At 36.1% G+C, this 23,353-nt stretch overlaps 1 protein-coding gene across 9 annotated transcripts in view; it reads right to left on the bottom strand.

Annotated features, from left to right (window-relative positions):
* Window positions 1-23,353, bottom strand: part of Peak1 (pseudopodium enriched atypical kinase 1) — a 301,634-nt gene that overhangs the window by 125,317 nt on the left and 152,964 nt on the right. For 2 of the 9 annotated variants that reach the window (XM_087210267.1, XM_021250057.2), the window contains one exon: window positions 16,918-16,989. The exons of the other annotated variants lie outside the window; for them this stretch is intronic. The gene's annotated coding sequence lies outside the window, so the exon portion shown is untranslated. The remainder of the gene's footprint in view (window positions 1-16,917; window positions 16,990-23,353) is intronic. 9 annotated transcript variants of the gene reach the window in all.

Below are 23,353 nucleotides of genomic sequence, written 5' to 3'. Positions count from 1 at the left end.
GATCTTACCAAGATGCAAAAATCATTGCCCGTATCATTTTAGTCCCAATGTTTACTTCCCTCTATTCGCAGGTTAACTTCCATGAATAATTATGTTTCCATTTGGTAAACATTCTCTTCTCTTTCCTTCCCTCTCTCTACTCGTAAAATGCCAATCCAACCACCAGCTTACTCTAAGGCTGGTCCTGAGCAAACTGCTAGAGAAACACACATACACACACACACACACGCATGCACACACACATGCAAACTGTGCTAACTTTGCTCACTGAAAATGTTATACCACAAATCTAACATGGAGATTTGATGCTGTCAGACACAGAACCCAGTTGATTTTCTACATATATTTTGCCAATTTCAGATAACTATTTCACAAATTTTCTTTTCTCCTCAAATCTCTACAATCCTCCCCCCACCAGGTAACTTACTACTTATAACCTTGCCTAATACTTCAGTGGGAAAACAGATGCCAGGAGATGAACCCTATTGTATCTTCCCAAAATTCTACCAACCCAACTAAATGTACTTTGTCTTTTGCAGCTTTTAATGGAAAAATGTTCATCATTCCGCTTTAAAGCCAACCATCTCGTTACGGTTTATATCTTAAATGTCCCCCAAAAGCCATGTGCTAGAGCCTATGCTGCTATGAGGGGTAATGCAACTGTTAGGAGGTGGGAACCCTGGCCCCTTCCTCTGTCTGTTTTTGCTTCCCAGCCACCATGATGTGAGCAGCTTTACTCCACCATGTGATCCCTACCATGATGTTCTGCCTCACTACAGGCCCAAAAGTAGTGGTGCCAGCCAAGCATGGACAGAAACCTCTCAATTTAAGATTTTTATTTCAGGAATATTATCACAGTGATGGAAAGCTAATGGACATGGCTTCTATTTGTGTCTGGGATCTCATTCACTTGTGACTTTTCAAGGACTATTCCTGCATTACCATTTTCTTTAGCATCATTAATTCTCCATTCCGGGTAACTTCTACTGGTATAGGATTGTGCCATGATCTTATTCATATTCATTTTTAAAAACAAAATATACATTGTCTTTCCCTCTGGATACCACTGTATTCTCCCATTACCTTTCAGAGCAAAAATCCTTAAAAAGAGTATCTTTCATTTGTCCCTATCCATTTTCTCCTCAACCCACTCCATTCATTCAGGGATTTGTTCCCACTAGCATCTAAAACTCTGCCAAGAGTTAAGGTTACCAAGGACTACTTTTGTCCCAAGGCCAGTCCATCCTTCTTGGAATACTTCTGTGACTGCTGAACACTCTACCCTTTTGCGTTTCTTCTTACATTACTGGTCACCTCATTATGTTACACTGGCTTCTGCAGTACTTGACCTCTCACTCTCAGTATTGAAGCAATCAAGAGCATTCCTTAGCTTTTTCCTCCTCCTTTTCCATTCTCTTAAGTGATTTTATACCGTCCATGACTTTGGATACCAAATTATATGATTACTCTCAGATTTCATCTCTAGTCCATACTTCTCCTTTAACTTTCATTGTACACTGCCTTCTTGACATCTCTACTTAGACATGTAAGAAACATTTCACCCTTTACAAGGTCACAAAAGAAATACTGGCATGTAATCTCCTAATGTGCAAAAACCTCCCATGTCAGCCAATCATACCAACTGCCTAAACAAAAATTAGAAGTAACTTTTTTCATTTTTTTCCACTGTCAGCCCTCTCTGCCAATCCAGTCCCTCAATTAAATCTTACTACTCATCTCTAATGTATCTCAAATCTAACCATGTCAAGCTGAGAACAGTCCTTTTGATGTGCTGATGCCAGGCTCTGTGTTGGATCCACTTCATGTTTATGCCCCTTGTCCCTGCCTTCTCTTTGATAATGCTACATGCACTACCCTAATTCAAGCCCTCATATTCTCATTTAAACAACTGCCTCAGTCATTTCACTGGTCTTGTCTCTCCTCTCCTAAGCCATTATTCACACGGTTATCAGTCACAGTTCAGAAACCTTTGATGAATCCTCAGCATTCATGAGAAAAAGCCCAATCCCCTTGTTAGGGTATTTAAAACTCTTCATTATTTTAATTCAACTTATCTTTGCAGTACAATCTCTAGCATTCCTTTCAACCATCCTTTGATCACAAAGGGTTACTTTGTGTCATATATTGAGTTTCAAGTGTTGGTTCACGCTGTTCCTTTACTCAGTAACATGAGGGAGTATAAAGCACTGGCACTAATAGAAAGAGGTAAAAATTTCAATCCTGCCATGTGTCCTCTCTGAATTCTAAACCTCAAAGGTAAAATACTGACAAACGACTTGCCTCAGGATTAAAGAAGAATGTATCTTAAATTTTTGTATAAATACTAAAGGGTACAGAAAAGACTGCCAAATTCTACAAGTTTACAACCTAACAATTAGTAAGACAGTATCCATTTCCCCAACACAATTGGTATTGCTAGATATATCAATTTAAAACATCTCTACCAATATGGAATATTAAAAAAAAATTATTGTCTTTAAAAGTTACATTTCCCTATTATTGAGACTGAACAACTTTCCCCATATTTATAACTTTCTTTCCTGTGATTCTCTGCTTATACTCCCTGACCATTTTCCCCTTTCCTTCCTTCACTTTTATTATAGATATAAATGTATTTTTGTTTTATTCAGCAAAAATATTTTTAATGTGTAGCACTTATATTTTTAACTTTTTAAGGTTATCATGTCATAATAAAGTTTGTGTTTTTGTGAATGGTACAAGAGGTTTCATATATTTTTCTACACGGACATCATTTATTAGGTAGTTCATTCTTTTTATTGATTTAAAATGCCATATTTATTGTAAACTTCAATTGTGTGATAAACATAGGTCTATCTCAGAATGTTTACTCAGCTCTATTGATCTAGTTGTCTCTATGAAAAAACCACACAGCTGCATTTTATTGAGTGTTTTTTAGGGGCATTACTGCAATGATTGCATAATTTTCTTTTTAATAACAAATTATCCAAAGTGATCTTATAATGCTGAAAACTATCACTTCAGGGATAAATCCTATGTAAATAATACATTGGCGAATTCAATTTGCTAAAATTTTATTTATAATTTTTGAGTCCTATCTTCATAAGCAAAAAAAAGGCTTGTAGTTTTTTCTCCCATACCCATGTCTGGTTTTGTTATTACTCTTACATTAGTATCATAAAATCAGATGACTGGGGTCCTACGTTTCTTACACATTATGCAAGTTTATATAAGTGGCTTTGAAAGTTTCCTAGAACTCATCTACTTAACCTGGGCTATGGTAAGGACAGAATTTTAAAGTTCTCTTCAGTTCTTCTCATTACCATTAGTTAATTCAGGGATTTTAATTTTCCTTGAGACAATGTGAATAAATCATATTTTTCTGAAAATTGTACATATGTTTAGTTTTTCATATTAGTGTAAACTTGCACATAGAATTCTTATAATTTACAAATCTCTGTATTTTCAGATATGCTTTCTAATAATTGGCATATTTTCTTTTTCAGACTTGCCAAGACATCAGTTTTATTTATCTTTCACCAAGAAACACTGCCACCAAATTACTTTTATTCTTACTAATTCAATCCTTTATTTTCAATGAATTATCATTCTTTCAAAAAAATCTTTAAAGAAATTCTTTAATTCACTTATGTAAGCAAATAACCTTAATTTTTACAAAATGAAAATGTAAGTAATACATATACACACAAAACAGCTGGGTGTAGTGGCATACACCTACTTGGGAGGCTTTGGCGGGCGCCAAAGACTATCCTCATTGTTTTTCAATCTTCTCTTTTTCTAATCATTGTCCCTCTTTTGAAACTGTTCCTTTCAAAAATTTCTAAAGTTTTCTTTTTCAATGAATGCATCTTGCCTATCTCTGAGGATAGTAATTATATTTACTCTAAAGCCTGTTTTGCTTTCTTTATTAAGTTCTTCCATTTGTAGAATAGAGTGCCCCTCATTCATGATACTACTGTAGTTTTACTTCAAATATTTTGTGATTCTGGGTTGTCAGTTCCTCTTTGTTTAAACTTTATAGAGATACTTTATTAGTTTGTGACTGGTGTATATAACTGACCCTGGGACATGGAGGCAAAATGTGCCACTGAGCAGTGAATGTGGATAATTAGTATTCTGGGGGCTCCCCATCCTTTTTGGATATTACTAACAACACTGCCTACTTTTGTGTCTTAGACAGCAAGGAGAAACAAAAGCAGAAAGAGGTAAGAGTCACACATCTTCTAGTCTAGTAGATTAAACATAAATCAACTCTTTTATTCACTCATAGCTTTTATAGTATTCTATACCTATACATATTTTATAGTTCTCATCTATATTCCAATGCCCTTTTGGGAGGCTCTTTATCATTTTGGGCCCATTCTGGTTTTTTTTTTTCTATCACAGTTGTGTTTGATACTATGTATTCTTTTGAGGAGGACAGAAAGATTATTTTCAGGACTCCGTAGTAGCAAAGGGAAGTTGCAGTATGTTCTTAGCATACCATCTTGTACTGGAAGTTTCAAAACATAAGTTTTGGCACAGACACATGAACAAAACTGTACATACTTATAAAGGGAAATGTGTTCTTTCCACTATACTTTTCTTTCTACTCTACTATGATCCCATAATGGTGAGCATAGGGTGTCTGTCCAGTGGTTTCTAACACTAGATGCACATTACTGACCATTAAACATGCAAGTCTAACTTCACAAATTGTTTTTTTTTTTTTTTTTTTGGTACCAGGGATTGAACTCGGGACCTTGCGCTTGTGAGGCAGGCACCTGAACCACTGAGCTAAATCCCTGGCCCTACAAATTGTATTTTAATTGGACTATGATGAGAAACACTAGCACAGTAGAAAAACTACAGGGTTTAGGTTCAAATTTGACTTAAAATGCCACTTAACTGAGCTCTATGACTTTAGGAAAAAGCTTTCATTTCTTGAGTCCTTGAGTCTTAATTTTTTATCTGCTATTGGGCTTAATGATTGTAGTGAAGAATAGAGATAATGTTGCAAGAGAGACTATTTCCAGGCAGGCAGATAGCAAGTGATTAATATATATTAACTTTTCTAAAGCCATTTATAAGTAAGCAGATAAAAAATGTAGCATTAAAAAGGAGATGCAGTAAAATACGGCATTCTTTCATACGCTAAAATCTTAAAATGACTAAAATTTAACTCCATATTATAGTAGCTGACAGTCATTACCAGATATTACAAACTGACTGTGACTGTGGGATTTATAATGTTTCTGTCATATTTCACTGTCCCTCCTGGATTTTTTCTCCCTTGTATTCTTATTTCAAGACATTTGGAAAAGGCTGCTCTCTAGGCTCTTAGATTTCAGAGTGATTCCTCAATGCTATATTTTCAAATCTGAAAGTAAAAATAGTTAATAATAATGGCAACCTGATTATGTTTTGAATATTTTGCAAGAAAGAAATGAATACTTTTAAGTTGCCAAAGATAAGGAGAATTACAAAAAAGCTGTGGACACCAGGAATTACAGAAACCTCAGTCAGTGTCTCCCATGCATGAAACAATCCAATCCTAATTATAAGCCAGCAGGATACAGCTTTGTTTTCAGGGATGCTTAGATCACTAGCAAAATACAGTGATGCCCATTTGCTCACAAGTAAATGTTCATATCTTTACCATTTGTATCATTCATAGGCATTAACATGCCACTTGGAAAAATATCACTTCTTGATAAATAATACCAGTGAAATTCTTCACAAAGTTATAACTCATTTCCAAATACACCTACCATACTTCACCATTTAAGCATTAAAAGAAATTATTTTCTCCCATTTCTTTAAAAACATTAAGTGTTTAGAAATTACTAAAGATCATATACATTATATACTAGGGCTTCATTTTTCAAACCTTTACTATAAAAGTAAATACATAGTTATAATAACAGTGAAACTGACAACAACTTAATTTGAGCCTAAACTGAGGAACTGGTGACTGCTGGACTCAACGTACACTTGGTAAATTATCTAGCACTGGTTTTCAATGGAAAAGAACCCCTCAAAACCAAATTCTGTGGCTGCCTGGGCTACACTGTCCAGGTGGGCACTGGGCTGGCCACAACAGAACATGATTTATACCTGATTCCCAGTCTCTGCTGAGACTCAGCCAAGCCCAGAGCCCCACCTTTGAAATTAGCCAAGGTAGAGTTTGGAAGATGGTGAAGTAAAAGAGGAACATATTGCAGCCTCTCGAGGATCTAGAATTTTGAGACCTGGAAAACAACAAATTAGCAAGAAAAGGAAGAAGAGCTCCAGGAATGGAAAAAGAGCTGACTGGAAAAGTAAAAACCACAGAGAAACTGCAGAAACTAAAGACAATGCAGGGAAAAAGAGGAAGGCAGTCTGGAACACTAATCCTGGCTCCTGGAAGCACAAGGTAAGCCCAGGGAGCGTCAGAAGCCCCAGAGAGAAACAGACTAGCTAGCAATTCTACCCCAAGAGAAGCCCGTGGTGACTGTACATTGTAAATACAGTGTGTGTGGGTTTTATATATGTGTGTGGGTGTGTGTGTGTGTGTGTGTGTGTACATTTTAGGTATAAAATACACTTCAATTATCATTGGGAGTTTGTACCAGAACATGATGTATCTTAGTTCTTATTTTTTCTCCCATTACCTGTGCACCCTTCACCCCCTCCACCCTTCCCTATTTACACACAGTCTGATTCCATTTTTTTCTCATAATTTTTCCTTTCCCTTCTTCCCTTTCCCCTTCCCCTCCCACCATCCCCAAACCCTTGGACCTTTTCTTATTTCAAATTATCAATTATTCATTTTAATCATTTTCATCCTTATTTACACTTGCAATTTCTCACACTAGAGAAACTATTCGGTATTTACACGTGTGTCCTATTTATTTCACTTAAGAGTATGGCCTCAATATGCATCCTTTTAGCTATAAATGTCTCTAGTTTCTCATTCTTTATGGCTGAGTAGTACTCCATTTTATTAAAAAACTACATCTTCTTTACCCAGTTTCCAGTTGATGGGCATTTGGGCTGCTTCCAAGTTTTGGCTATTACAAATTGTGCCGCTATGAACATGGGTGCACATATATCGCTGTGGTATGATTCTTTTAATTCTTTGGGGAAGATTCCCAGTAGGGGAATAGCTGGGCCAAATGGGACCTCTAGTCCTAGTTCTCTGAGGTATCTCCACACTGATTTCCACAGTGGTTGCACCAGTCTGCACTCCCACCAACTATGGAGAAGGGTTCCTTTCTCTCCACACCCCCGCCAGCATTTGTTATTGGTTGATTTCTTGATAGCAGCCACTCTTTGTGAGGTGAGGTGGAATCTCAGTGTTGTTTTCATCTGCATCTCTCGAATGACCAGTGATGGTGAACATTTTTTCATATGTTTATTTGCTGTTTTTACTTCTTTGTTTGAGAAATGTCTGTTCATTTCAGATGCCCATTTTTGAATTGGGTCTTTGAATTTGAGGGGGTCTGATTTTTTTCAGTTCTTTATATATTCTCGATAGTAGACCTTTGTTACAATGTGTGTTTTATTCTGACAGTGACTCCTTCTGCATGGCAGCTAGAGTTGGAAAAGGAACAACTACAGCACTTGCCATACTGGAGAGTGATTAACCAGGAGCCATTGTGGGAAGGGGTTAATTGTTTAAGACTGAGCTATAAAAACAGCTACAGAGTAACTACACTTCAAGGTTTCTGGGCTCACCCTGCTTCAGTAACTGAGTGGGAGACAGCCACAAGAGACAGTTGCGAAAAGGGGCCAGGCTGGTCATAGACTCCCTGAGAAGTGTAAGCAGTGGTGCACACAGGCCAGAAAGGAAAAAGAAGCCAGTTGTGTGTGGTTTTCTGAGGGGGCTAGACTGAAAGTGGTGGCATTAAGTCCAGCGAACTGCTGCTACCTAGTGCCTACTGCTACTGCTGAATTGTTTGCGTTCCCCATCTGCCAATGTTATTGGAAATACACATGGACTTAGTTGCCACAGCCTGGTGTGTACTGGTACAGGGGCCTCTGGACCAAGATAATCTCCCAAGTTCACAGCTCGTAAAGCTAGGTGGAGATAGCTGTGACTTGGGGCACACAGAGAGGCAAAAACACTAAGAGCTAGTGGAGTGAACACAGCCCTAAAGACTGACCTTATCCAGTAGGAAAGGTAGGTAGGACTCACGCATACACACACACAAAAAATGAGTGTGAAACAAAAATAGGACCTAGTAGTAACTCACTATTCCTTCCATATATCTATACCTGATAGATTTCAACAGTGAAAGCTCTGGAAAGAAACCACAAATCCATAGATACAGAGGAATTTTTTGACTAATTTCTCTTTCTTTCTTTCTGCCTATTTACTCTTTTTTCCTTTATTTTGCTCATTTTCTTTTTTTTCTTTTTTGGGGTTACTTTTTTTTGGTACCGGGAGATCGAACTAGGGTCTTTGCGCTTGTGAGGCAGGCGGCGGAACCACTGAGCTAAAACCCTGGCCCTGGGATTACTTTTAATCTAATTCAATTAACTTTCTTTTAGTCTTTAACTGTATTATTTATCTCACTTTTCTCTCCTCATCTTACTTTTAAAAATTTTACTTCTTTCACTTTCCCTACTGCCTCATTATTATTACTACAAAGCTTTATTATTTGTTATTTAGTTGACTACAATATTACTGCTTAATTCTTTTCTATCATTAATCATGGCATAGTTGTTGCATTCAGTAAATATCTGTATATACTTATTGTATGTCAGTATTTGGATATTTTTCTATTGTGAAAGGTGGTACAGTGGTAGCTTTGATTGGTTCTTATGGTATGCCAATATCTGGTCTGTTTTTGATTCTATTATTATTGTTGACTTCTTTTTTTTTTTTTTTTTTTTTGGTACCAGCGATTGAACTCGGGACCTTATGCTTGCAAGGAAGGTGCCAGAACCACTGATCTAAATCCCCAGCCCCAATTGCTGATTTCTTTGCTATTGGCAGTAGTGACATAGTTATTGCTGTTCATTAGTTTTTACTGTGTGCCACTATATGGTCTGTTTTTGTGTCATCAACATCACTGTGGTTTGTTTTCTCCTTTCTGTCTGTTGCTGGGGATTGAGACCCCAAAAGAAGGTTGGATACTAAGAAGAGCCTCAATGAAAGATTCTTATCCTGAGTAGGAAGAAAAGGAGAGCAAACACCAAAACTTGAGGACATACACAAACACCAAACACAAGGACATATCATAGGGAGATAGATTCTAACCAAAGAGATCTTTATAGTAGTGACAATGTTTCTACCCTAGCTGATCTTCAACCTGCAGAACAAAAACAACACAAATCTGAGAAAACTAAGCAAAAAGATAGCTCCCTAAACCTTTAACTCTCCCAAATTTAATCTCATGGACACTGAAGTGGAGGAAGTTATAGGCAAAGAATTAAAAGACAAAATGGTCAAAATGTTTGAAGAGCTCAAAGGAGGGAGAAACATACAAGCAGATTCCTAAGATACTTAGTAAGCTTAAAGAGGATTCTATTAAACAGATAAAGGACTTTACAGATAAAATGTTCAAGCTTAAAGAAGAAGCAAACAATAAACTAATCAAGTTAAACAAGATAGGGGCTGGGGATTTAGCTCAGTGGTTTCGCTGCCTGCTGAGCAAGCGCAAGGACCAGAGTTCGTTATCCGGTACCAAAAAAAAAAAAAAAAGTTAAACAAGATAATATATGAATTACCAGTTTGTAAAGAATTAGAAATGACAAAAAGAAAGCAAGCAGAAATACAGGATATGAAAAATTCAATAGAAAGCATAGGTAGCAGATTTGACCAATATGAGAACAGAGTATCAGAAATTGAAGACAAGATGGATGTAGCAGATCATAAATTCAATGACACCCTAAAAGTGATTACATCATGCAAGCTGGATCCAATAGCTGCTAAATGATTTTTTTTTAACCTGAAACTATAGGAATAAAAGAAAAATTAGTAAGACAACCCAAAAGGCCTAAACAACTTACTCACTGAAATCATAGCAGAAAATTTTCAAAATCTAAGAAAAATATTTAATTCAAGCACAAGAGGTATATAGAACCAAATGACAATGGAAACACATCATGCCAAAACCCATGGAACACAATGAAAGCAGTTCTGAAGGGAAGTTTGGAGCTATGAATGCACACCTTAAAAGAATTCAACAAACCCAAATAAAAAACCTTAATGATACACCTCATGATCCTAGAAAAATAAGTGCCATCCAAATCTGAAATTAAAAGAAGTAAATTATAAAGATCAGAGTGGAAATTAATAAAATTGAGAGTCAAAAAACAATTCAAAGGACCAATGAATGAAGAGTTAATTCACCCTGGTCAAATTTACCAAAAAGGGAAAGGACCCCCCCCATCAATGCAAATAGAAACAAGAAAGGTAAATTCACAACCACCATTGCTGAAATCCTGATTATATGAACTCACTTCAAAAAATTTATTTTCCAATAAATTAGAGAACCTAAAAGAAATGGAGAAATTCCTAGACACATATGAATTACCAAAACTGAACCAAGAAGTATTAAAAACTCTGACTAGACCAATACTAGGCTATGAATAGAGGCAATAACTCTACCAACAAAGAAAAGCGCAGGACCCAATAGATTCACTGCAGAATTCTATCAGAACTTCAAGGAAGATGTACCACCAATACTCTTCAAACTCTTCAGTGAAAGTGAAAGAGAAGGAGTACCGCCAAACTCAATCCTAGAGGCAAGTATTACCCTGATATCAAAACCAGGAAAGGACCTAACAAAAAAAGAAAACTATATGCCAGTCTTCTTAATGAACACAGATGCAACAAACCTCAATGAGATACATACTGGTAAACAGAATTCAACACATCATTAAAAAGAGCATACATCATCTTGGCTTTATTCCAGAGATGGAAGGGTGGTTCAATATACATAAATAAAAGTAATATATCACATAAACAGAAGCAAGGACAAAAATCACATGACTCTCTCAATAGATGAAGAAAATGCCTGGAAGTGGGAGGGGTAAGGGAAAGGGAAAGAGGGAAAAGAAAAAATATGAGAAAAGAAAAAAATGGAAACAACATCTTTGTAAATAGGGAGGGGATGAGGGGTTGAAGGGAGGGCAGGGGAATGGGGAAAAAATAAAAACCAAGATACATCATGTAAAGGTACAAGTTCCCAATGATGAATGTAACTGTATTGTATACCTAAAATGTACCAATGAACTTAATGAAAAAAAAAAAGGCCTTTGACAAAACCCAATAGCCATTCATGATTAAAATCATGAAAAAACACATTTAAAAGGACTTTACCTCAATCTTATAAAAGGTACTTAGGACAAACCCACTGTCAACATCATACTAAATGGGGAAGAATTGAATGAAAGCTTTTCCCTTGTTACGGTTTACATCTAGATGTCCCTCAAAGCCTCATGTATCATAGGCATTGAAGGAGTGTTATAGCAGACCTGCTGTTAAGAGGTGGGCCCTGGTTAGAAGAGGCAGGTCACTGTGGCCTTGACCTGAAAGGTCTCCTTTCTGGGTTTCTCCCTTCACTTTCTGCTTCCTGTCTACCATGAGGTGAGTAGCTCTCCTCCAGAATGCCCCTGTCCCAGGCCATCCTGACTTGGAGCTGGCCAAGCATGGATTTAAACATAAGCCAAAATTAATCTCTCATCCTTTAAGTTGTGGGTGTCAGGTATTCTGCCTCAGCATCAAATAAAGTAACTATGGCAGAATTTGGTACCAGAGATGTGGGGTTCACTGCTATGAATACCTAACCATGAGGTTTATAAACTTTTGGATGAAAGAACTTAACATATACCTCACCAAAGACAATATACAGATGGCAAGGGAGTATTACTGAAAAATGTTTTACATCATATGTCATTAGGGAAATGAAAATAAAATAGTAAGATATCACTGCTCACTTACTAGAATGGCCAAAGTCCTTAACACGGAGGCCACCAATGCTGGCAAGGATGTGGAGCAAAAGAAACTTGAATTTACTGCTGGTCAGAATGCAAAATGGCTGTCTGTGTAGTTTATACATTTAAGCACTGATTGTTATTTTTATTTGTTTTTCTTTTGTTTATTTTGTGATGCTGGGGATGGAATGCATGCAGAACCTGGTGCATGCTAGGAAAGTGCTCTATCACTAAGTTCCACTCTCAGCTCTGCAGATGCAAAATGGTGTAGCCATGTTGGAAGACAGTGTGGCAGTTTCTTTAAAAATTAAGCAAAGGGCTGGGGATTTAGCTCAGTGGTTTCATCGCCTGCTGCAGAAGCGCAAGGACCCGAGTTCAATCCCTGGTACCAAAAATAAATAAATAAATAAAAATTAAGCAAACTCTTACCATATGATCCAGCAACCATGCTCCCTGGTATTTACCCAAAGGAGGTGAAAACAAATGTCCACACAAAAACTTGAACATAGATATTTTCAGCAGCTTGATTCACAATTGCCAGAACATGGAAGCAGCCATGATGTCTCTCTCAGTAGGTGAATGGATGAACTACAGTACATTCAGACAATGAATACTATTCAGCACTAAAAAGAAATGGGCTGTCAAGTCATGTAAAGATATGGGAAGAATTCACAATCATATTACATTAAGTGAAGGAGGTCAATCTAAAAAGGCCACATATTATATAATTCCAATTATAAGGGATTCTAGAGAAGACAAAACCATAGAGATTGTCAAAAGAGATCCACAGTTGCTAGAGATTAGAGGGGAGAGATGAAAGGGTAGAGAAGAGAGGGCAGTGGAAGCATTCCACATGATACTATAGTGGTAAATATAGGTCATTATACATTTCTCCAAATCCACCAAATGTAAAAAACAAAAAGCAAAATCCTAAACTTTAGACTGTGATGAATTACGATGCATCAAAGTTTATCACCTATAATAAATGTATCAATTTGGTAGAGGATGTTGATAATGGAAGAGGCTATGCATGTGTTGGGGCAGGAATTATATGAGAAATCTCTGTAACTTCCTTTTATTTAGCTTTACAGTGAACTACTCCAAAAAAGGTAAATCTTAACATTAAGCAAATTTAAAAGCCAAACAGACCAAAAAACCGTCTCTCCCTGCCCCACCCACTTCCCTGAATCGCTATGTGTAGATAGTTTCACTGATAAGTTCTACCAAATATTTAAAGAAAAAAATCATACCAGTTCTAGACAATGTGTTCCAGAAAACAGAAAAATACTACCCATGTATTTTATTTATTTTAACTTTCAGATATACCTTTCTTTTCTTTCTCACATACAGAACTCGACACACATTTCTTGTAGCTATAAAGTCATTTAATGATAACTAGGTGTTATGCTACCCTTAAAACTTCAGTGGCATCAAAATATGACAGTTAACTAGTGTTAAATCCAACATAGCACAACACATTAAGCTTTAGACTCTTGGCAATTAAGTCTCATAGGAATGAGGACAAAAGCTCCATTCTATATGGTCAGAAACAGGTGTTCATTGGTCCCTATCTGAGGGCTATACAAGAGGTCAAGAGGACACCGAACACTGTGATCTGGAAACACATTATGTTGTCATATTAATGTCACATATTAGACATCTTTCTCCTAGGTACCTCATAATTCTAGAATGGCAGGTTCAGCTGATACAAAATAAAGACACATAACACATTTATTTTGTGGAGATGATCCTCCTCATTCTATGCATGTACTATGATTCTGAATGCAACTCATCCCCAAAACTGGTCATGATCATCCTTGGCTTTAGATTGGGTGATCCATCAATTTTGCACTCAACTGTTACCTCTTTCCTGCTACTGTTAGCGTTGAAAATGACCTGGACAGCAACTAATATCTGTAGATAACCAACATGGAGTTTTCTTCCATAATATGGAAAACACTTTTACTCTGTAATGTCATTATTAGGATAAGTTGATACAACTGCTATGTTTTCATTTCAGTCTTCTGAGGCATGACCCACAATACAAGCAGGCAATTGAGAAATGATGATGTGCCCCAGAACTCTCATGATCAGGCTATAGGTGAAGAGCACAGTAGATGTGTGGGCAGCATAGTGCACAGAAAAGCATCCCAGCTCATGACAGAGGTAGAGGGCAGCATGGCTCAGGACACCTCCTCTTCACCAAGGAGAGCCCCCTGTACAGTGTTGAGCTGCAGCTTCAGACACATGACCGCGACTTACGAATGTATTTTGTGAGATCTACTTTACCCTACTGCCCAAATTATATTAAGAAACAAAAACAATCAAAACTAGGGCAATACTGGGTTCAATCCCCAGGACTGGGGGGGGGCATGCCTATGGGCCAATAGCTCTCAACCTCAAACATAATAAACAAAAATCATCTATGAGATGTTCTAGTAATATGTGAAAAGAATAGCACATCACAACTAAGTACGGTTCATTCTAGGAATACAAATTCAATATTAAGCAATCTAGGTAATCCATTCTATTAACAGCTAGCTCAAAGAAAAATCCATACAATTATATCAATTGATACAGAAAATTTATTTGACAAAATCCAACATACTGAAAAATCTATCATATTGAAAATGCTCAGAAAATCAGGACCAAAGGGAATTTCTTCTACATGATTCAAGGACATCTATGAAACAACCTACAGCTAACATTATATTTAATAAGGAAAAACCTCCTCCACTTCTCCAAAAGAGGGAGTAAGACAAAGATGTCTATACTCTCAGGATTCAGTCTATATATCCTAAAAGTTCTAGATAGTAAGAAAAGGAAATGAAATACACAGATTGAAAAAGATAAAATTATGCCATTTGGATATTTGAAGACTGTAGGATAAAAGGTCAACATGTAAATATCAATTTCATTTCTATATATGAGCAATATACTAACAAACAAAAAATGTAAAAGTACTTTTCAGATCAGCTCCAAAAACAAACAAAAAGGTAAAAAATAAATCCTTGGACATAAATCTAAGAAAATAGGTATCAGAGCTCCAGGCTGACAAGTATAAAACACTAATTTTAAAAGTCAAAGTGCTAAATAAATGTGCCTATTAAGTACTATCCTCATCAATTAGAAAATCCAACATAATATACATGTAAATTTTCCTCAAAATTATCTGTAGATTTAATACAATACCATCAAATTCCTACTTTTCTCACTTAACAATGTATCAGGAATACTCTTCCACATCAATAAAAAATTTTTTTGCAACATCATTTGGAATAGCTATACACCTTCATTTTCTGGATTTATCCTAAATTTACCCATTCCTTTGATGTCTGAGTTATTTCCAATATTTCTATATTTTAAACAGGGTTTAGAAAACATTCTCCTTTTTTTTGGTATTTGGGATCGAACTCGGGACCTTGTGGTTGCGAGGCAGGTGGCAGAATCACTGAGCTAAATCCCCATTTCTAGAAAACATTCTTCTAACTTAATCATTTTACTAAACTTTATTTCCTTAAGACAAATTCCTGGAAGTAAAATTTTTGGTTTAAAGGGTATATAAATTTTTAAAATTTTGATATCATATTGTCAAAATGGTCTCTAGAAAGATCTTTAACTTCTAAATTTTGACTTAAAACCTACCTCCTCTGTAAAGCTTTCTTTGATTAGGCCTTTCCCATTTTAATCTGTACAGCTATTTGGTCTCATTAAATTACTGTTAAATTTACTGGACTAATACTAATTATTGCTTTAATAAGACATCATGCCTCCAGACTATCTGCTCACTAAGTGCATGTCTTTGAGGGAATCTAACAGAAGAGAAAATACACAGGGTGATAAGTGGATGGGCTAGGAAATGGCTAACAAAGTTGACATGCAGGTATTGGAGTTGTATGGATAACACCCAGATTTTATGAAAGGAGCCTATTGTAATTGTTTTCAGGGTTTCCGACTGTTCTTTGTGAGTCTATTAAACAGCAGTGGCTGCAGATCGGGTCTGAATTTTCTGCATTATCTTTGGAATTACTTACTGAAAAAACTTTAAGCTTTGAGTTTTGTCAAATTCTCCAAATCTTCAAAACTTGTGTATGCTTTGTCTAGATGTCTACCATGCCACACTTATGAAGCATGAAATTAAAGGCAACCGATGTTTTCTGCCAGAAAAATCTAAAAATCATTCAGAAACACTTGTGTCTTACTCTACTGAAGAAAAGAAAGCACATATGTTAAATAAGAATAAACTATCAAGCTATGCATTTTCTGCATTTGACACCAACCCACAAAAAATTAGCTTGTACCAACTAGATCCAAAATGTGAGTACATTTCAATAAAGAAAAATTAATTAGCTCTGTTCATTATGAAAGTCAGTTTCAGAAGCCCTGTGGTGGGAACTGATTGTGCTGCCATTTGTTGTTAGGAATTTTTTTTGCTGTAACTGTTTCCTTAATTTTATTTCTGTGCTTTGTGTATATGATTTTAAATCATGGCAGTCCATGTATTGCCAGATTCCTGCAAACATTAAGCAAATACACTAAAGTAGGAGCATATTTTACACAACCACATGTCAGACTAAATTTAGGCCAAGAAAGAGAATAAATGCAACCCATATCTGATTTATATTTGACAAATGTAGAGATATAAGCTCCTGTTTTGAATGCCTACATGTTGTTTCCATGGAAACTGCATAAACATTTTCCTCATAACACTCAGCCATCTTCATTCTTTACATCTCATTTCTTTCTTTCCATTCTCAGGGGAAAACCTAATTTATTCCCCAGGAAAATCAATCAATGATTTTCTTAATCAGTGGCATTTGAAGAGTAAGAGGCACAGTTCTTTTTATGGAAAAGCAATTTCCACCAACGCTCTTGCTATGTGATAGAAGACTCGGGGAGAATAATAGTGCTTGCTTTAAGGAAAGTGAGAGAACAAGTTGCAATGGATAATCCTTCAGAGAGAGATGAGAATGTGCATTAGAAACTCACAGATGGTTGGCAAAGGTGATCACATGCAACTTCTACTTCTCTTTTCCATGTGTGGAGTATAATGGAGACTTCCTTAAAAAACAAACAAACTTCTTTCATTCCTACAATTTTAGCAATCTTGAAGAAACTCCTGATTTCCTTAGGTAATAGAGACTATATAGAATGGCAAGGATCTAGAAGCAAGAGAAGGATCATTCACTTTAAAATAGATCAAATAAAAGCAAACAAGGAAAATGCTCAATCTGCATTCCCGTTACAGTCATAGCCTGGATCTCAACTGGTATGAAACCCACCAAATTTGGTACTTGATGGTTTCTGATGCACAAATTTTGTCCTGGTACTGTTTGGTACTCACACACACAAGCCAAAGCTTTGTTGGTATCAACTGCCTCGTGGTTCGTTACACTCTCTTGCCAAAATAATTTGTTTGGTGCTCATCATTTTTAGTATTTGACACACCTCCAGGTGGCAGTCAACAATAAATACCAAGGTAGCACTGTGCATCTTTTTTCTTGCCTATTGAACAGTCTGTGACATTCTTGGGTTGTTCCTAATCTGAAGAAATACTCAGTTTTTCAACATAAGTGTAATACCTGGAGGATATTTACATTTGCCCCTTACAATTGAGGAGATTCCTTTTCTTCTTAGTTACTGATGTTTATTATCATGAATTGATGCAGTATCTAATTATTGAGATAATCATATGGGGGTTTTTGCCTTTTAGTTTGTTGACAGGAAGACAGGATCACAAGGGCTCTAACTTTTTCAGTAGATTAAGCTATTGATGAGATATAATTTGATGGCATTATTAGTAAATGATGAAAACTTAGGAAGGTAAGGTCTTCCTACGGGACTGGGTCGTGAAGGCGTGACTTCGGGACTACATCTTGTCCTTGGCTCTTCCTCCCCCCGCCCCCCGGGTCTTTCCTTGCTCTCTGATTCCTGGTTGCCATGTGGCAAGCAGCTTCGCACCACCACACCCTTCTCTCATAATGTTCCCTCACTTCAGGCCCACAGCAAAGGAAGGAGCTGACTATGGCTGAAGCCTTGTAAAATGTGACCCAAATAAATCACCCTTTGAGCTTTTCTCAGCTATTTGGTCACAGTGACAAAAAGGTAATTAAAACAAAGGGTTTTAATTTTATTCATTTCTCAAAGAACCAACTTTTAGTTATCCTTGTTTTCTCTACTGATTTTGTTTTCTACTTCAAAGATTTCTGTTCTTAATTAATCCTTTCCATATATTTAATTTGGGATTATTTTGCTCAAATTTTTCTACTTTAATAAAGTGACACTGAGTTCTTAAGTTTCTCTCCTTCTTCTGAATAAGCATTTATTGTCAGTTTCCTACTGCTTCAACAGCATTCTACAAATTTAGATATATTATTTCATTTTCATTAAACTAAAAATATTTTATAACTTCCCTTCTGAGCTCCTCTTTGACCCTTTTGCCATTTAGAAGTGGGTTATTTTCTAAATATTTACAAAATCTTCAGATAGTGTTCTGTTGCTGATTTACCACAACTGGCTTATCCATTTATCTGCTGATGGGCATTTAGGTTGTTCCTATCTTTTGGCTACTATGAATAGTGTTGCTGTGAACATTTCTGCACAATATTTGCTTGAGGTCCTGTTTTCAATACTTTTAAATATATACCTAGAACTGGAACCATATAGTAATTCTTTTTTGTTTTGAGACAGGGTCTCACTATGTAGTTCAGGCTGCCTTGAACTCACTATGTATGTAGCCCAGGCTCACAGTGATCCACCTGCCTCAGCCTCCTGAGTGCTAGGTACAGATGTGTGCCACCATGCCCAGCAATAATTCTATGTTTAACTTTTTGAAGAAAGACCAAACCTTTTCACAATGACTAAAATATCTCACATACTTCCGAGCAACACACAGGTTCTTATATCTCTATATCCTTACTAACACAGAATGATGATGCTATTATTTTCCTCTATGATTCTGTTGATAGAACAAAGAAACAGTTACTTCAGAATTAAAGTACTAGTGGGATTGGAAATTACTGTGTTGTCTATCATAAGTACTTTTACAGATTCCCAGGTTTTCAATGTTATAAAAATACAGTGAGTTGGGGCCAGGGATTTAGCTCAGTGGTTTTGCCACCTGCTGCACAAGCGCAAGGACCTGAGTTCAATCTCCAGTACCCAAAAAAAAAAAAAAAAAAAAAATACAGTGAGCAAATTTACCTTCTAGAAAAGGAAACAACAGGGATGTCTGTATTTATTATGCTCTCCAATCACTTGGATATTTAGTGATACTTCATGTGATTATAATACTTAAAACCTTTACTACTAATTATACTTGGCACAATGAATCAAAGGGTAAAATGTGTTCCCAGCATCCCCACTAATCTTCTCCTTTACAACTACTACAGGTCCCAACCTCTTCTTTCATCATCCCTCACCCTGGTCCCTAACCATAAGTGAAGCAACTTCTAAAAAGATAAAAAAAAAAACCAGTCTAGATAAACATGCTCTTTTTGCGTTATCTTGTGTTTTCAAAGGTGAACTCTTAAGAAGCCAGAAGTAGTGGCATATGCCTATAATCCCACCTTCTCTGGAGGCTGAGACAGAAGAATTGTGAGTTCAAGGCCAGTCTGGGACACTTGGCAAGACCCCGTCTCAAAATAAAATATAAAAATGGTTGGGTATGTAACACAGTGGTAGGATGCTCCTGTGTTTTATACTGCATTCAATACTGCATCCCTAATACTACAACAAGCAAACACCCCCCAAAAAACAAAAACAAACTCCATCAAAATAAAAACAAAAGTGAGCTCTTCCCCACATAGCATGATTGGACTCTTATTCTATAGCACCAGTGGTGAACCTATGGTACACGTGCTGCAGCAGGCACACAGAGTCCTCTCTGTTGGCACATGAGCCAAGTAACCCCAGCATCACACCAGCAGCGGATTATTCAGATTTAATTGTTGGCACTTTGTGATAAATAACTGGGTTTTTGGTTGCCATTTGGGTACTTGGTCTCTAAAACTTTCATGATCACTGCTTTAAAGCATTAATAGCTTGCTGGCAACTCAAGTGTGGAGGAAGAATTTTTACCACATTATACATTCATTTCCTGATCATTTACTCTACCAGAGAGTATGTTTGCTGCAATAATTTTTCTATAAAAATCTAATGCTGGAGTAGATGCAAGCTCACAGAAATAATTTTTTCATTTTCAACAAAGTCTTAAAAATACATTTGAAAAGCTGAAGAATGATGGAATCATATTCTTCTAAAACATAATGCAGATTTAACAAGACAGTAGCACGTTAAGCAGCAAGAATAAAGTTATATAGCACACCAGCATATCTCCATTAGCGACCTGAGAATGTCAGTGACTCTTCTATGGTACATATTTTAAAAAACAAAAATATTATTTTCTGACTTTAAAAATACAAACTTACTGCAAAACATTTAAGAATTAAAAAAAAAAAGAATTCCATAGCATAAAGAATGTAAAACTGACTGGAGATAGTTAAAGCTACTAGTCATTCTAATTATCTCTCTCTCTCTCTCTCTCTCTCTCTCTCTCTCACACACACACACACACACACACACACACACACACACACAAATATAAATTCTACACAGACTTATTCCCTCAAATTTTTAATAACTGGAGTAAAACACACACAACCTAGTATCTTCCATTTTAACTATTAACTGTATAGTTTCGTGGTAATACATATATTATTTTGTGCAATCATCACTACTATCCCCAAAACATTCTCATCTTGTAAAACTGAAAAGCCATACCCCTTGATAACTCTTATCACTCCTTCCCTCCAACCCTGAGCAACCACCATTCTACTTTCTCTGTCATTTTTACTATTCTATTTCACATAATTAGAATCATACAGTATTTGTCTTTTTGTGACTGGTTATTTCAATGAGAATAATGTCCTCAAGGTTCATCCATGTTGTAGCATATGTTAGATTTCCTTCCTTTTTAGTCTGAATTTTGTATCTATCACATTTTGCTTATTCATTTGTCCATCAACGGACACTTAGGTTGCCTCTCCATTTTAGCTACTGTGAATAATGGTGCTATGAATTTGGGTGTACAAATATTTAAGACCCTTCTTTCAAATCTTTAGAGTATATACCTGCAGGTAGAATTGCTAGGCCATATGATACTTCTATTTTTAATTTTTGCAGGAACTTCCATATTATTTTCTATAGCCACGATTCCATTCTACTTTTCAACGAGCAGTGTACAAGTTTTCCAATTTCTCCACATCCTCACCAACACTAATTATTTTCAGTTTTATTATAAGTAACTATCCTAATGGGAATCAGGTGGTATTCTAATATAATTTTGATTTTCATTTCCCTAATGACATAAGCATTTTTTCATTTTATTAGATATGTACATATCTTCTTTGAAAAATATCTATTCAACTCGCCCATTTTTTAATCAGGTTGTCTGCTTTTTTGTTACTGAGTTTGAAGAGTTCTCTATATAACCTGAATATTAATCACATTATCAGATGTATGAGAAATACAAGTTTTCTCTCACTTCTCTCATTTTTCTCCATTGACAGTGTCTTTTGAACACAAAATTTTAAAACTTTCATGAAGTCCAACTGTCTGTTTTGTTACTTGTGCCTTTGCTGTTGTATCCAAGAAATCACTGCCAGATATGATGTTACAAAACTTTTGTCCAAAATATCTTTTAAAGAGTTTTACAGGTAGGTCTTGATCCACTGTCATTAGTCTTTGTTTGTGGCATTAGGTAAAGGTCCAACTTCATTCTCTGTATGTGGATATCCCATTTCCCAGCACTAATCATTGAAAAGAGTGTCTTTTCCCTCACTGAACAGTGTCAGCATTCTTGTCAAAAATCATTTCACAAGCCAGATGTGGTGATGCATGGCTGTAAACCTAGCACTTGGGAGGCTGAGGTAGGAGAATTGCCATAAGGTCGAGGCCAGTCTGGGCTACATAATGAGTTCAAGGCTAGCCTGAAATACATAGTGAGACCTTGTCTCAAAAAAAATTTTTTTTTTCAAAAAATCATTTTGGCATAAGTGAAGGTTTATTTCTATGCTATTTCATTAATTTGTCTTTGTGCCTGTAACCACTGAGCTAAATCCCTGACCCCTGTAACACTGTTTTGATTCTTTTATCTTTGTAGTCCATTTTGAAATTAGGAGGTGTGACTTTTCAAGTGTTGTCTCTCTTTTTTCAAGATTTTTTGCTTATTCAGGGTCTCTTGAGATTTCATATGAATAGGAGAATGATTTTTTCCTATTTCTGCAAAAAAATCAGTAGAATTTTGAGAACGATTGTATTGAATCTATAGATCACTTTTGGTAGTATTGACATCTTAATTTAAAAGTCTTCTGATCCATGAACATAGAATATGTTTTCATTTACTTATGATCTATGAAATTTCAGCAACATTTTATAGTTTTCATTGTATAAGTCTTTCTCTTTTTGCTTGTTAATTCCTGAAAATTTATACTATCTTAACTTCAATAACATACAAAACTTCTGCTCCTTTACAGTTCAGTCCCCAACTTCCTTGAACATTGATTTTATAAAATTTTATCTTTAGATACTTTGCACCCCAAAACATAAACTACTAATTCTTTTAAATAAATCAGTCTCTTAAATTATGTAGAATAGAAAATATAGTTACAAACTAAAGCTATAATTATAGATGTTAGGTTAAGTAAAAAATTCACTATTCTCTTAAGTCATGCAGAAAAGAGTTATAAACCTCTGTTACAATAATACTAGCTTTTATAATTTTCACTATATTTACTTTTGTCGAGATCTTTGTTTCTTTACAGGTCTTTGACTTATGGCCAAAGGTACAAGCTTATCACCTAGGGTGGCAGTATTGGGAATTTCTGTGAACTTTTAATAGTTGGGGCCTAGTGGGAGGTCCTTAGGTCATTGGGGGTGTATACTCAAAGACAACTGTGGGACCCTAGTCGCACTTTATTTCCTGGCTTGAGATGTGACCACTCCCTCTGATACCCTCTCCTGCTATGATTTGCTACCCTCACCAGAGATCCAAACCAATGAGGCCACCTGATCTTGAACCTGAAACTACAAAACCATAAGCCAAAATAAACCTCTTTTTAGTTGATAAGGAGCTTGTGTCAAATATTTTGTTATAAGAACAGAGAGATCACTAATATGACTATGGAAATCAGATTCCAATCCTTTTCTAAAGTTTGCTGTTTTGTTCTAATTATGGTAGGCTAATTGTGCAAATAGCAGCCTGAAATGTAAATGTCAGGTCTTCCAAGGTCTTTTCTGAGCCTGCACTTTTCCCTGGGCATACATAGCTACTCTCTAATGTTCCCCATAGATGTAGTTGATTTTAAATACCTGTCTGAAATTTTGGAATCACAACAGAGGGAAAAGAGAAAAATGAAAGCGGGGA

The sequence above is a fragment of the Heterocephalus glaber genome, unplaced genomic scaffold (genome assembly GCF_053883595.1).
Source record: "Heterocephalus glaber isolate CG9 unplaced genomic scaffold, H.glaber_assembly_v1.0 deba00001140, whole genome shotgun sequence".
NCBI lineage: Eukaryota > Metazoa > Chordata > Mammalia > Rodentia > Bathyergidae > Heterocephalus > Heterocephalus glaber.
This window is presented reverse-complemented; position numbering and strand designations above follow the sequence as displayed.